The sequence below is a fragment of the Labrus mixtus genome, chromosome 8, assembly GCF_963584025.1.
Source record: "Labrus mixtus chromosome 8, fLabMix1.1, whole genome shotgun sequence".
Lineage (NCBI taxonomy): Eukaryota > Metazoa > Chordata > Actinopteri > Labriformes > Labridae > Labrus > Labrus mixtus.
The window spans coordinates 11,359,146-11,373,352 of NC_083619.1; positions in this window are offsets into that span (position 1 = coordinate 11,359,146).

Here is a 14,207-nt window from a genome sequence, read left to right on the forward strand (position 1 = left end):
TACACCCTGCCTGTGTGAGAGTGTGAGCTCTGTGGTATAGTTCAGTTTCTTTTTATTTTTTGCCAAACTATCATCACGACTCTGAGGATTTTTTTGGGGGGGTCAATCTACCTCTCAGGTCCAAACTTTAATTCCTCAACAACTTTTCAATTGAATCCCTAATTATGAATGATTCCTAGTCCCCACAATATTAAGCAGTGTGACTTTTGTGATCTCCTTGCCATTCCACTAACACTTCATTTAAAATTCAAGCCTTTTTTCTTAAATACTTAATGGGTTGCATGAAAATGACAAAAATCCATCGTTGTCCCCTTGTGGATAAACCTGAACTACTTTTTTTTTTTATCCTCTTTTTATTGTATTTCTTTAATACAGATACATACGTACAACCTTACTTGTCTGTGGTGCTGCAACGCCCAAATTACAATAAAGTATTATCCTATCCTATCCTATGCCTATATATGTTCAGTACATCTACAATAAAGGAGCCAGTAAAATATTTGTTTAAAAAGGAAAGCGAGTGTGTTGTATGTTTCACACAGTATTTATTGTCATTCATGGGTTTGTCTTATTAAATAGTTCATTAAAAGTTGTGGACCTTAACTCTTAACTCTTGTGCCCCAGAAATCAAGAGATGATTTGTCATACAGCCGAATCAGTATGTTAAAAGACTCCTCACATTTCTTACACATACTTTAAATTCATGGTCCTCTGATCATGTATCTTAATAGCCATCTTTAGGGTTGTAGTTAGAACTGCAATCTCTATCTTATCTTGTCATGGCCATCTGGAGTGACAGTGTTTTGAAGCACTTTCCTTGTGGTATGACAACAACTTAATTACTTTTTTAGTTTCTTGATGGGATACAGACAACACCCCACAGGGTGTGTGTCTGCGTTAGACTTTTGGTTTTTGCCATGCTATCATCGTGGCTCTGGGGATCTTAACATCTGTTCTCCCCTTAGGCCCAAACGAAAATATCTCGATGACTATTGGATGGGTTACCATTAAAGCCAATCATGGTCAGAATCAGAAGTTTTTATTGCCCAGTACATTTACACATACAATGAATTTAACGTGGTGTTTTTGTGCAGAACAATTTACAAAGTAAATAAAGCAAAAATAGGTCTCGTAGGATATAACCTTAAAAACTTTGGTAAAAGTCCAGCCTTTCTTCTAGCACACTATTTTGTTTTTATAGGATATTTCTGAACAACTACTAAATGCATTTCCTCAATAATGTGTACTATTTCATCATCATGACAAGTTCAATGAGCAGAAGTTGTCACACAGTTTTTACTATGTAATGACTTTTTACAGGGTTATGATTGGCTACAAAACAGGGAATGCTTTCCTTGTAGTAGATGATTTGAGATATTTACCCTAATGCCAATTTATTCTTTATTATTTGTTCAATACTACAATCCCTGTGTGCCTTCTTACCTCTTCTAACCAACTGTGGTGCACATTTGATCAAAGTGATTCAAACAAAGATATAAAACACCCTCTGCTACCAAACATGGCAGTGCGTTTTATTCTAAAAGTGTTGCTCTCTCTGTTCAACAAATGAAAACGTCCATTCCCAAAACTTTGACGTGTTTATCTCGGTGAACCAGCCTTGACCCACTCCATTGGACCATCAGTGGTGCCAGATTTTCTCAAAGATATCTTCAGTTGTAATTGAATGCGATAGAGGCGACACGCTGAGTATATTTTTAGAAATCAGCCAACCAACACATGGCACAGTGCTTTGTTTTTTTCACGTTTTCAACTGGACCCATTTTTCCTGTTGGGTTTCCAAGAGGCATTCTTGATCAGCAGCGCTTAGCATTCTAATAATGGAATCCTTTTCATGTGGTTTGGAGAGAAAAAAAAAACTGTTGTTGTGTTTTCCTACCACAGTTTAACCCCTATTACTTGTGAAGCAATTATTCTTTGTGATTTACAAATTCTTCTCATGAACTCTGTGGCACTGTTGTGGTTCCTCTGATGTGATTCCCCACACAAGAACACCCAATTAAACCAACATCGCCTCCTGCAATAAGATTGTTGTCTGTAACAACTGCAAACACTTGACTAAACTGATTTTCTTCCCCATCACACAAACATAGTATCTTGCTTACACTGCCTTTGTAGTTGTCTTTTACTTTTCACAATATGAAGGCTTCTTAGCCTTGGCTTGTTTTAGATTTACTTAAAAAAAGCATCCATCAGATCAAATTTTTTCTCATGTTAAAATGAGTTCGAGCAAAAGAAGAAAATCTGACCCGGTTCGTTCTTGCGGACAGGCTGTACTTCAGAAGAGTTTGGCCTGTCTGCTCCTTCAGTCAACTTGAAGCATGTCATAGCGTCTGACGCCACATGACATTATTGGCAGTCGTTGCTGAGGTCATTTGTCCTCTCCCTGACAGATGGAGGGATGCTGAGAGGAAGCGGCACACCCTCCCAATGCCCTGCCTGATAAGTGACCTCATTATGGCTCCACTGGGCATGTTTTTTTTATTCAAAGAACACTATGATGATGGCTGGCTCCCCGGGAGACCTCGACTTATCAGCCATGCCAAGCTTTCGGACGTTCAGGGAGTTTTTCGTTACTTGGCTCATGGCACACAATTAGTTTCCAGGACTGACATTATCAGCCTGAAACACTTTACGTATACACAGAAATGCACCACAATCTTTCATCCCTCTGAACTATTGTTTACAAGAACATTCATTTCTTGTACGAGTTCTGTTCCAGTGGACTGAAACAAAAGCAAGGGGACGACAGCAGGCCTGAAAAATGTTATGTAAGTCTCCTTTATCTGCCCTTCACTCATCCACACACAATACACAAATACGCCCCTCATAAAAATCTACTCTAAACCATAATGTTCGCCGTAATATGTTGTGTCCGTGCCCAGAAGGCCTTTTTCTTGGATGTCTTTGAGTTTCAGTGCTGCAGCTGTAACTAATTCTCTCCCTCGGCCTCTCTTTCCCCCTCTCTTTCTCTCTCTTCATCCTCCCCTGTGTCTGGAGAATGTAAACATTAAGAGGGAGGCCAGTTCTCTGCCATCACAACCTTTCTTACAGCTGATATGAAGACATGGCTACTCTGAGCCACACTCTAATGTACATATGGGGTAAAGTGTGATTATGGTTTGGATTGTAAAGGCCCCACATTTTGCTCATAGTTTAACACTATACTGTATGTACTGTACTATATGTTTTTCGGCTTGACATCAACATTTCAGTTATTCATCTCATGTGGGACAACCATGTAAGTATTAGCCACGATATCACACCATGGTGTGAAGAGCTAGCCATCAAAACCATTCCTTCTTTATGTCTTTTACTGCTGGTGACAGGGCCCATGCATGCTAATGTCAGCCAGTCTATTGATTTCCTCAAAACACTCTCTTGAATCCCAGGACACAATTACTGCTATTAAAGTTTTTCCGTCCTTTAGTGGTCCTCAAAGCATCAGCTTAAAAGCTACTGTGACATTTGTCCATTGCCAACTCTGATGAAGCTGAAGGTTATTTTTACTTGGTGGAATTTGTCGCAGGAAATGACATCCAAAAAGATGGATTTTAAAATTTCTAGTGACTTTGGACCCCAGGAGATTAAATGATGACCTGAAGTACAAGAGTGCCAAATAAAATCGTCACAAGACACTTAACCCACAGTTGCTCCCGCTTGTGAATATGTATGAATAAGATAAGATCATCCTTTATTGATCCCCAGTGGGGAAATCCAAGTGTTTCAGTAGTAACAGACAAGAGCATGCATATACAAATAAAATAAGAATATATAGGATATATAAAATAAAGATAAAGGTACAATGTATTTACAACTATTATAAGCAAGTATGAAGTAAACTAGACACCAATTAAGATCTTAACTATATGCTAAAAACTATACATGACATTGAGACATATTAATGTCATACTTATGGACACTTTACATATCAGACTCTGCCATCAGTGTATGAACGGCTAGGTGTGACCATTCGGTGTAAAAGCGCTTTGAGTAGTCAGAACACTAGAAAAGCCATACACAAGCTTAAGTCCATGAACTCATTTTCACATATTGATGGAAGAGCCTGCTCCATGAAGTGCCCAACTGCCTGTAAATACTTATCACATTCACACACTTATGGCTAGACACTAGGGTTCAGCTTATTGCGCAATCACACTCCGAAGTGTACACTGCATAAGCTGAGGATCAAACCACACACCTTTCAAATGAGAGACAACCCACTCTACCAGCAGGCCACAGCCGCCCACAAAGGATTAACCTTTTCCATTTAAAAAATGGTTTTTAATTGGCAGTTTTCTATCATTTCAATTAATTGTGACTTTTCATGTTTCACAGATGTTGCACCTTGTTGATGAATGGATACTGTGTTCGTGGCCAATTCTTCTTGTACACAAAAATCTTCTTGCCCATAGGTACTGTGTTATGATAATAGGTCTTTTGATTAACACAGTCATGCTTTACAAGTGGAGATAACATGTAAATGGGATTGTCTCACAAGTATTACTGGAAGTACAAAAAGAAGTATAAGACTAGGAAAATGAATAGTAAGTTATTTGGTTTATTCAACATTTTATGAGACTACAGGCTCTACTTCTGGGGTTTTAGACTCTTAGTATGTTTTATATGATGTCACAGTCATGTAGCAACTTCCATCCCTAAACACAATATATAAAAAGTTACTTGACCCGCTCTGAAAGCCATTTCTCACATACAACCCCCATTCCCTGTACCCCCAAAGACATAAACCCTCACCCAATCTCAACCTATCAAACTGATTTCCAACCCCAAAATCCCAAGGCCATTTCCCCCCTCTTACTTGGTTCCCTGCTGAAGAATTTGAACAAATCACCTCCATATGTGTCTGAAGGAGCCCCATGGGAGAGAGGCCAAGAAGAATATACTGCTGACAGAACACAAACATTGACTTCATCAAACATCGTGAGCAGCGTGCTCTGATGCTCTCCATATGTTCACCTGGCACTGGCAGCTATTTGCTGACAGCACCGCAACCTCTCACTAGCGAGGCTCTTTATCTTCTTATGCCACATGTTGTTCAGTATCTTAGATGAGGAGATGGATGGAAGCTGGTCCTGTTGGTTGCTATCACCAATGAGGTAACTCTGTCAGCATACAGGGCAAAGTTTGTATATCCTCAGGCTCTTAATGATAACATTATCAAGAGATAAAAAAACACATTATGTGGCAATCAAATGTAAACATTTCAAATGAACAATGTAATGATGGTAACTTAATCCCCTCTATAGGGACTCATGTGTTCTCAGCCAGTAACCAGAGACAGCAGAGGGGGAACTTTAGGCAGTATAAAAAAAGAGAAAATAATAGCAGTGAGGAAGACAGGGTTTAAATTTTCCTCTCTGATTAACTTTCCGTCTCAGGTACCACACTCATTCTCCCTGAAACCTGTATTTCCTTTGGCACCTGGCCAGAGGCATTTGACCTTGTTCACTTTCTTTCACATGTCACTTTGCAGGCGCTCAGTTGTGCCCTTTCAGGCAATGAATACATGTCCCCGGAGAAAGATTACTTACAGAAATCCTTCATTTGGCCTAAGAGAGAAAAATCACCCAATCAAGTCCACTGTATTTCATGCAATCATCAGTGTGTGTCTGGAGCTGTAGTCCTCCCTTAATTCTGACCTCCAACATTAGGAATGTATGATTCACCAATTCACCAGGGGAGGAAGAGTGCACTCTACTCCTAACGCCGGGCTGCACTCACAGTTACGGGTCGATCCGGAGGAGCGTCGTCAGTGGGTTATGCCTCCTCCCCAGGCATCTTTCACAACACAAAATACAAGGACAGATTTAGGAGGCGAAGACGCTGAGAATTTGGCAATAACAGCTTTTCTATGTAGAAGTGTAGTCATTCAACAGCAGAGGGTTTTGTTGTTTAGCATTCCTCTTGGATCCAATAGTCAGCTGTTTGCTGGGTCATTTAACAGTGATTAGAAAGTGGAATTCGAAAAACGTCAATAAAGTCTATATAAAAGCGAAGAATTTGTACAGTGCAACTTCTTGGACATGTCCTGCATTTCATTTGCTATCCTATACAATAGCACTTTAAAGAAAGTATGACTGGTACTCGAGGAGAATATGGCACTGAGAGCTTATACAATTTGAAAAAAAAAAGAGGGCAAATATGTCATTCACAACAAACCTGGATTTAATTCATGATGTGTTGGAGCATGTCATTCCGAAGTCAGTCTCTGAATGCTGACTTGCAGTGACTCATGCTTTTAATTTGACATTTGAATCACAGTGGAGGGTTTACTTAGGCTGTGGATGTTAATGTATTAACAACCTTCTGGTGCAACCTGGAAACAATATCAGTGACGTTACCTCGACACAACCGTGCCTCTGTGACCCAGTCATTGTTGAACAGGCCCTTCAAGTCCATGTAGCGCACGTCGTTTAAAGATCACCTTTTTAAAAACCGAAGCCATCTTAACGCCTTCTCTGAAGCACCTGGGATCTTAATTCATTTATCTCCTCCTGTTTAGTCCTGTAATCCCAAGGAGATTATATGCCATGAAGCGTGACTGGCCTGTGACGCCTCTAAAACAAGGAGTTCACACCAGGTCCATGACTCCTTCAGGACCTTGGCGGATCCATCTGCAGCCTGTTACAGATGTAGTTGTCATTATCAGGTCATCCATTACCCCCTGATATGAGAATACCAGACTCCTCACTTGATTCAAAATTCTCTGATTTGAGTTCTCTGCTTTCTTGACCAGCATGTTCATGACTAAAGGAAACGACATCACTAAAATTGATGTTGATGTTATAGAGTTGATACAAAAGCTGCACTAGAAGCTGTATTCACTTGGTCGTATAAGATTGTCCTGTAGCCATTGGTTAGGTTTAGCCAAAGAACCTGCAGCTCCTCCCTTGCCCTCCTTAGCATATTATTCCTCAATGCTCAGGGCATCCATAGCACTTTGCGGATTCCCTGGGACTGCACGTAGTTGTCAAGGTATGTCTTCCTTAGTATTGTCACAGTTTGTAAAAAAAAAAAATAAGGAAGAGGACCCATGAGCAGATAAAAACTCCAGTCCAAAATCCAACTTCTTTTCACTTAATCTTCACAAGGTCTTTTCACTTTCAGGGAACTCCAGGCTCGACTCCTCTGTGTTTTACAGTTATTGGAGATCTATGTTGTACAACTTGTTTCTCTATTTTATTATTATTTATCCTCAGGTCACGCTGGTCTTGCGGGCTTTGCCAAATGTGTAAATTGCAGTTGTAGTTGTTATTGGATTTGCCTTAGTCATTGCCTGAATGATTGACAGTTTGGTGGGCGCATTCGCCTCATCTCCTTCCCAAGACATAGGCAGCGGTTTTCAATAAAAAGAAAACTGTCTACAACTAAATGTACATTTATTGCTAAGCACCAGCAAACGGACAAAGTTAGCTCTAAGAACATGAAAATATTTTGGAATTTAGCAAAAGAGTTAGATATTTTCTCAAGAAAACAAAAACAGTTCAAATGAGGCTGATTTATCGACTAAATGTGTTCGATTGACAATAACTTATGTCCAAATATGTCAATTATATGCCATGTATCTGGATGTGTCAACAGGCACACGGTTACTGACATAAGGCATTCATCGTTAAAGTTTCAATATAGTGTTTACAGTTTGTGCAGGAAAATAATAATACAGGTTTTGAAAAGAAGAGAGAGGGATATTGACGATCATTCCTAACATGAGAGTTAAATTGATTTAAAACTTCATATTTTCTCCCTGTGGTGTCAATATTGATTTAGGGCTAGATCAATGGTTCTGTTGTACATCTATTAGTGAAGCCTTCTTTATTACAGACGTTTGTATTATTGAATACATGAATGATGACACTTCTGTATTGATTGCATATTGGTATTTTCCTTTAAACAAGTTATTGATCTGTTGATTACCATACAATGATGTAACTATATTGAAATGCATAGTCATAATAATGAACAATCATGGCATTAATGTGACCTTCATGCGATAGGTCTGAAAAGGCACTTAGACTCACAACAACACAACATGTTTCAACTACACCAGAAACTACATCTAAAACTGTATCCATAATCACTCAATGGTAGGCTAATAAATGCTGGAAAAGTACTCTGAAACAAATCTGAAATGCTGTAAACAACACTGATATTCTGTGGAACAAATACAAGAATTAGGGTATACTCTAAGCTTATAATTACACAGGGAGAAAAGTACAAGTGCGATATGGGATTTTTGGAGCCAATACCAATATGGACATTGGGAAGAGAAAAATATCTGATACCGATATATATCGGGCGATATCTTTCTTAGATCAATGGTAGATCTGTAGAGATAGATATAGACAGACACTTGTATTGTGTTGATCCCTCAAATGCAGTTATCAAACACTTGTGGAATACATTATAAGGAAGATAAGACGGTCACTCAACTGGAAAGTAACTGAACATGTACGTGCATCACTGCCTGGTACTCTGGAGAGTGATGATGCTTGTTGTAATCCATAAAGCACAATTTGCTGGTGAAGAGAACTGCTAGTTTAATACAACGATACTCTTATGGAATACTATTTGACTGGTGAATATATCTAGTAACATTGGCACAAATCTGCTGTTAAATTAACCGATGCAATAGTTACTGGATAAGCTACTATCGGTCGATATTATATCGCAGAAGTATAAGCAGAAGTACAGACAATGGATGGATGGTTCTAAGATGAAGGTTTTTGCTAAAAAAGATTCCAAAAGCCCTTGAAACAAATTTGTGATTTAAAGCTTTAATGAATTAACTTGACATTACTCTACTACCTCTGCTCTCTCTGAAAGTCAAATAAGTCAGATTTTAAGGACACATGTTTCTACAAGTGGAAAATAAGGTCAAATCCATACTGTCCTCTGAAGTATTTCTGAAAGCATAAATGTGGGGTTTTCTGTTGAGCCGACAACAACTGGTCCAATATCGCATAGACAATGAGAAATGTGGTTGTACCAGTAGAGCCATAAAACCCGCATTCCTTCATATTGTGCAATATGCTGACATTTTTACACAAGTAAGAATGGGATATTGGGAGTTTAGGAACCTCTTATTTTTGGCACTATGTCCTTTAGCTCGTCTTAACCTGGGGCGATGGAGATGCCAGAGTGATGCCTGGCTGTCCTCTTGGGCTTGGGGAGGAAAATCCTGTTTAACATCTCCACAATAACATTCCCCAAGGTTATTTATTCAGGAATGTTAATGTGCTTAGAATCTACTGGCCCCTGTGGCCTCTGACATGGGCTCCTCTGGGCTTTCCTATCAAGCATTCGATCAGGCACAGCACAAGCTCTTTGGTGCCGCTGCCATCTGTTTAAACAACAAAGATTGATGCAGACACAATCAATTGTTGACCCTGCAGTCAGAAAACATGGACTATCTGTTTGTGAATGTCATGCATCCAAACAATGTGCACCTCTGGTTTTATTTTGTCTTAATGTGGCAGTTTAATATACACGTTGAGGTTGATTCATTTCATATTTGCAATCTTTCGGTGGAAATTCATGGACTTCTTGGTACAGTTCTCACGCATTGTAAATACTGTATTTATGTGTTTTCTCAGCTCCGGGAGCTGTGCTTTATGTCATTGAATAAACACAGCACAATTACAGGATGTAAATGGGCCTCTCCATACATATGAGATCCATTACGGTTCCACAGTCATTTAATCTCTCTGTAGGTTCCTAAATGAAAACAGATGCACAGAACAGCATGATCACCCAGCTTAAAATTCACCAGCAGTGGGAGTTATTAACTTACTGTTTCCCTTTAAATCCTGGGCCTTTTTTCCCCATAAACCCCCAAAAATGTCAGATAGATCATTAATGGAAAGGTTTGGCATTTTGGGTTATATGCTTTTTTCGCTCTTTTGAAGAAATTTAGGGAAGGTTAATTTGTCTCTTCGACATTCAAGTGGCATTAATCTTCAAGTCTAACTATTAAGTGAATAAGTGTATTTCCAAATACGCAGCCCCGAAATTTGTCTCTGAAGTCAGTTCCAAATTGTGATTTTGAATGGAAAATTAAGCTCTTTTGTCTTGGGTTTTCTAAATGTGACAGGTGAAGGTTTCCACACGTGGGAGCTTATTTTTCTTGGGATACTTATTCTTCAGGCCTAATTGTGCTGTAAAGGTCGAGGGTTACCCTGCCTCCCTCTCTCCCTGATTTGGCTTTGTTTGTATGTGAGCGCTTTCCACGGACCATGTGAACCTGCAGGATTTCCTGACCCAGTGGCCTCAGTTGTTATGTTGTTTTTCTGACCCCTTGACTCAGCATGCAAAGACACACACACGCCACGCTTCAAGCTTAAACACCGGGGCATTAGGAGGAAGTTCAAATAGCCTACCTATGCTTTTTCTAATCTTCCCTTTTTCTGTTTGTGTCATCATCATAAATTCAGTCCACAAGTGGCAGACATATTCTGTTAGTGCCCTGCACTATTAGTGAAGGAGTACTTTTGCGGTATGAGAACCACGTAGCATAATAGTGTTTTTGGTTCTTTCCTACATGAAAAACAAAAAACAAATTATGAATACTGTTTTTAACAGATAGGACACATGTATGAAATAAGTTCATATATCTGACAGATTAATGCCTGGCTCTTCTTTTAGCCCCCTGTGCTAATAACCATTAGCCCCCTAGCGTGCTACAGCTAGCAAAACATTGTCTGCACTGAAATTGTTTTCACATTTCAGAGATGTGATTTAAACACAACTTACTGCTTGTGGTTATGTCTCCTAAATGCAGCCTGTTATAGCTGGAACAGCCCCAGTTGTTAGCGTTAGCTTACCCGGGAATGCTGCTTCAGGCTGGGCTTTGCTGAGGAAGCGTCCTCCGTGAAGTGCCGTAAACAGACAGGCACCTGGGCCGCATGTTGTTTGGTACTTTCTCCTTTTGGAAACACATTAAAATTTCTTTCAAAACAAAATCAACTTTTCACAAATATATTGAAAAACCCTTGAATAGTCGCATGCAGGGAAGTGTCACGGAGGGAGAGACTTTGCTACTGGGTATACCCTTTGAAAGTCGTGTTGGCCTGGAGACTTTGTCAGACTTTTCGTCTTTGCTAAATACCAAAAATGCAATAAGCACACCTACAGACTTTTTTTAGCATGTGTTTACATATGTTTACGTCATTATTTGAAACTTCTGCCAAGTTTAGCAAAAAAATCCAACATAGTAACATTATATGTCCAAAAGTATGGGAGGCATAAAATATCCCCATAAATATTAATTTATCTGCTCTACACGTTCACGATTCGGTTAAAAACAATAAATAAAAAAAATCCAACTTCCCCCAATAAACCCCACATCCTCTTTATGATTCGCTGTAAATCTGACTTAATCGCAGCGACAGAAGTTGTAAAATCTTATCTGCTCATAATGCTGCCCTATCAATGACATCCACTCTTTGACCACTTTTTCATGTTTGTGTAACTTTATGATTTCCTCAAAACTGGAAGTTAGAGGCCCCAGCTCGTAAAAAACATAATTCTTTCTATGTGTAGCATTTTTATGATTACTCTACCTCATGTAATGAAGACCTCAGGGTCACTCTGAGCTGCCCAGGAAACATGTACGTGGGTCATATTTTACAGCCTCACCTGGAGATGGAGTAACCTGGTTTTCTTTTACCTACTCTTGACTTAATTATTTCACTTGCTGTTCATCGTAATGGAATAACATGATTTTTCTCTCAAATATGGCTTATATGTTACCCTGATGAAATCATGGTAGTTGTTCGCAGCAGTCGAGACTTTTGTCAATAAACAAAGACAATTAATGGCCGGAGACTCTCCGGTAAAATTACAGAAAACATATTTATGATTCATAACTAGATGAGGTGACCTCACAGTGTTGACTCAGGCTCAGTTTTCAGTCCTGCTTGTGTTTCTCACAGCCTCATCAGTGAAACCTGAACTGAACCCTAAAGAAAACACACCTAATGAAAGTGTCCCCAAAGGAGCAAAAAAAAAATTCAGCCTGATTGTTCAATCCTCTGACGATATCATCCTTAGGTATCCTAAGTGCTCAGAAATGTTGAATGTCTGCTGCCATCTAGTGGTCATTTCAGAGGAAACAAGCTAAATGAATAGGCTGATTCTGATCACGCAAAGTACCAGAACAAGTCAAAAGAAGCTTTTCATAAAGACCAAAAGTCAGAGTGTGTTTGAGCCGGTTTCCTTTCTCTCAGAAGAACAACTGGTGTGTCTGGGGAGGAGGGGGGGCATAAATCTGTCATAGATGGTACAAGTAAAATACATTTATTTTTAATGTTTAAATCATGCACAGTCATTGAATCTATTAGCTGCTTCAGGCCTATTCGTGTGTACACATATTTTTAGATTACAGCATCATTTAAACTGCCTACTGCCTACTGTTATCTGAAATCAAATTCACTTCATCTCTCCAAAGGTTGGTGTTTATGTTATTTAACTTGTGTGTAACCTTTGCTTTCTGGTTTTGGCTTTTGTAAGAGTTTTGGTAATGACATAACTTCAGTGTTAAACTGGTGTTGTTAGATATTCCAGTGAAAATAGGCAGAGGATTCTGTTGCAGTGTTGCGATTGAAGGGTAAAGGTGACTGAACTTTATAGGCCTCTAAACTGTGAAGTGATCCACTGAGGGGGGTAAGTGTGAGGGGCTACTACATCCTTACCTCATCTTCTAAATCACATGTGGGGGAACATTATTCCTTCTCTTAAAACATATTTTTTTCTACCCCTTCCCCCAAAAAAATATTTTCAGAAAATATGTGACGACCAGTCAACCCTGCCTCTCATCCAATGATGGCTGGGAATGACTCCAGCCCCCTCACTGTAACGGGACAAGTGGTATAGATCATGGATGGAAGGATGGGTGTTAGTGCTAATCCCAACCAATCATCATTTTCTTCATGTCATTATTTTTTTTACAATCATGAAACATAGAATACATTTTTTAAAATCCCAGCAAAGTCTTTCCACCCAGATATATTTTTTTATAACCAATATTTCTCTGTGTGTTTGTAAGATGTATACTTAGGCCATCCATGTTAAAAATGTCATGTTAAATAATTTTTTCAAATGTTAACTAAATCCACTGTTAAACTGTTGCGGTGTGTTGATGATCCTCAGACAGAGGAACTTGACTGTTAAAGTGTCTCTGTGTTGGATGCATTAGTGTTTGTCTTCCTCTAACAATAGTCAGTGTTAAAACCCTCCTAAAGACTTTTTTACAGTTTCACTCTTCTGACAAAAGAAAATAACTTTAGAGGTCTCAGCTTTTGTTTTTGTACACTATTTCAACGTCAGATATGTATTTTCACTCATGCATCCTACAGGTTGTTTTACATTTCCACAGGCTGCTGCTGTTTCATGGTTATATTTGAAAAACTCTTTAAACTATGCATTTAATGTGGACCAATTGGGGTATAGCCTCGATCACGACGAAACAGGAAGCTCCCTCAACAGCTGTCCTGATTTTGAACCACATCAGTGTGGGGTGAGGAGACCTATGAATAAAAATAAATGATCTATTTGAGTAGGTGGCAGATGCGAGCTTCCTGTCTGCATATGTGACCCGGCTGTGTGTCTAAAAGTGGGCTGTGCAACTCCTCTGCACAGACTCTTTGTCTGGAGCACTTCCACACAGAAGGAGCTGCAAGTATGACACATTTTATGACACAAAACATAACACAACAAGTCCATTGCAGTCAATTTAATGTGATAATATGTTGGACACTATGCATCATACATCATGATGATCACCTGCATCTACTGCTTAAACATATAAAAAAAATTATCAATTATAAATCAGTAAAAAAATCATTAGTACAAACAGTGCATATACTGTATCTTATCTCCAGAACACTAACAGAGAAAGTCATAACAAAGTGAGAAATTCGAAGAATTATACTCATTTTTGAAGGGATGGTGTCACGTCATGTCTGCATAAAAGAAATCTTATATGTGTTCATACGTAACAAGCTTTTCACTATATATGGTTTCATCAGTTATAATGTCAATAACTTTACCAACTGTCTGGGAAAACGGTGTTGCTTATGTTAACTGCGGCATAGATTTAGAGTCAGCTCATTTTTATAAACAAAATAAAAAGTAACTGTAAGAGAGCAAAGAGCTGTATCTATATGCACCAT